Source organism: Priapulus caudatus, unplaced genomic scaffold (genome assembly GCF_000485595.1).
Source record: "Priapulus caudatus unplaced genomic scaffold, Priapulus_caudatus-5.0.1 Scaffold89, whole genome shotgun sequence".
NCBI classification, from domain to species: domain Eukaryota; kingdom Metazoa; phylum Priapulida; class Priapulimorpha; order Priapulimorphida; family Priapulidae; genus Priapulus; species Priapulus caudatus.
In genome coordinates, this window is record NW_014577150.1 from 192,662 (window position 1) to 195,370 (window position 2,709).

The following is a 2,709-nucleotide window of genomic DNA, read 5'->3' on the forward strand; positions in this document are numbered from 1 at the left end:
CGCGCGCGCGTGTGTGTATACGTGCGTGTGTGTGCGCGCGTGTGTATATACCATATATGTGCGTGTGTACGCGCGCGCGTGTGTGTATACGTGCGTGTGTGTGCGCGCGTGTGTATATACCATATATGTGCGTGTGTACGCGCGCGCGTGTGTGTATACGTGCGTGTGTGTGCGCGCGTGTGTATATACCATATATGTGCGTGTGTACGCGCGCGCGTGTGTGTATACGTGCGTGTGTGTGCGCGCGTGTGTATATACCATATATGTGCGTGTGCGCGCGCACGTGTGTGTGTGCATGCGTGTGTGTGTGTGTGTGCGTGTGCGCAATATGCACGCGTGCCTGCGCGTGTGGAGACTGTAAGGTGAACACGAATAATCAAGCAACGCACCGATACTGCAAGTTACGACCGCAAACGCCACGCGCACATCAACGCTAGCAGGATGTTCATCACGGCGTGAATATGCCGGAATTGCGCAGCGACCCGGTTACAACGATCACCCTTGCAAACACAGGAATACGTCAAGATGGCGCCCGAATCTCCTCCTTCGTCCACGAATGTATCTCTCCTGCACGTGTCCAATGCGGTACTCTCAGCCGGAAGACAGCCTCGCGCCACCCACTGGGCTTCTGTCGCGTGATAGAAAAGAGACAGGGCCTAATCATTATTAGATCTGCGTAGAATTCCTTCTGCCGCGGTGTCATTTCACGATATGAGCTCATAAAAATTGTTGCCAATATAATATAAATGCCATTGAATTTCCGTATACATATGAATATATATATATATATAATATATATATATAATTATATATTCGAGCACACCGATGAATGCATTACACATAGTATAATCAGGGCCGTAGCCTCTGGATAATAATGAAACAAATTAAATTACAGTTTACATAAACAGTCGCAATTTACAAAAAACACAATCTTCAGCATAACCTATCCTACATGTGATTTATTTCTGGAAAATTTTGCCTCCACCCCCTACCCCCCTGCTCAACCTACGGTCCCGAAAATTATCCTCGTATACCATTTTGTTGAATTTTTAACTTGACACAGAAGCCGTCACATATGTCTGTCATTTCCGTGACATTTTCCGGGAATCGAGTTGCATCCATGCACGAGTTTGATACAGCCATCGTCAGAAGATCAAGTTTGAATGCGACTGGAACGATGTTACACGAATATGGAACGATGTGGAACGATGTTACACGAATATATCATCATAGAATTATATATGTATCAAACAACGAGCACCGTGGAGTAATATGGAGGGCGTCAAGGTCGTTAGGATATTTCAGTTACCGGCGAACTATATTTCGCAGACCTGTGAAAGTATGATAAGAAATGCTTCTAAATGTAACGCTAACACACCAAGCCAGATACTAGAGCAGGTTTAGCTTATTTCATGATAATATGAATTATATTACGTCGTGGTTCCGCGACGTGATGTCGTTGAGGGAGAATTAGAAAATTCGGGGAACAAAGGTTCGTGCATGCAAGCGCGAAAAGGTGAGGGGGAATTAAACAGATGAATGGGAAGGGGCTACGATTGAACATAATGTAAAATACTTCAATCAAACGATAGATTGAGGAATGCGACGACAAGATAGACGAAGTGAGAGATTGCGTGCGTGCGAGCGTGTGTGAGCGAGTGAGACGAAATATTGAGCGTGTGTGAGCGAAATATTGACTGAGCGATGCAGAGAGGGGGAGAGAGCGAGAGCAGGAGCAAACGAAGATGAAGATGGAAAATAAGAAACCAAGAAGAACTAGTAGTACAAGAAGAAGAAGAAGAAGAAGAAGAAGAAGAGATGATGGAGATGATACGATCCGCCATGATGATGATGATGGCAGGAAAGAGGAGGATCGGCGAGAGAGGAGGCATCGGAGGCAAAAGAGAGGCAGGCAGCAGGGAAAGAAGGTCGCGAGAAAGGAGAAGAGAGAAGAGGAACGAGCAGAGAAGAAGACACCCCGAAGAAGAAGGCAAGTAAAGAAACGAAGAAGAAGACATGTGGAGGAGGCAGCGCAGGACGAGGAGGAGCAGGAGACGATGAGGAGGAGGAGGAGGAGCCAGGAGGCCGGGACGGGGGAGCTAGAAGCAAGAAGAGCGAAGAAGCAAGAAGAACGCGGTAACAACCACTATACCACAACAAAACGATTATTCAAATGACTACATAATGAAAACAATTTGCAATTGTATAGCCTCCCCTAATGGCATGCGATGGATGGATGGCATGGATGGGACGACGAGACGTGACGGCGCGCGGCATGGCATGGGTGGGATGGATGAATGGATGGCATGGATGGATAGGTAGATGCAGGGGATGGGCATTGGATGGCCATGGATGGATGGATACAAGAAAGACAGACCAGCCCACACACACACGCGCCACGCCACGCGCGCCGCAACACACCAACACACACATACCGATATATTACGATTATACTGATTAGAGAGCAGAGAGAGAGAGAGAGAGAGACGGAGTCAGAGAGACCCAGAGGAGACGAGAAGAGAGAGTGAGAGACAGCGAGAGCAGAGCAGCAGAGAAGCAGCGAGACAGAGCAGGAGAGGATGAAGAGACCCGATGAGAGAGAGCAAAGAGAGAGAGGAGAGAGAGCGAAAGATACTATTATACCGCTACCGTTTATACCCTATATACTATATATAGCTACTACTTATATATTATAATATAGATACTAAT

The 2,709-nt window shown here is 47.0% G+C and overlaps 1 long non-coding RNA gene across 1 annotated transcript in view; it reads right to left on the reverse strand.

The window, feature by feature from the left end:
• Positions 1-278: 278 nt before the first annotated feature.
• LOC106804826 overlaps positions 279-2,709 on the reverse strand; it is a 3,797-nt gene continuing 1,366 nt past the window's right edge. The window contains exons 2-3 of the long non-coding RNA XR_001393368.1: positions 1,035-1,169; positions 279-628 (exon numbers count right to left, since the gene is read on the reverse strand). This is a non-coding gene — a long non-coding RNA (uncharacterized LOC106804826). The remainder of the gene's footprint in view (positions 629-1,034; positions 1,170-2,709) is intronic.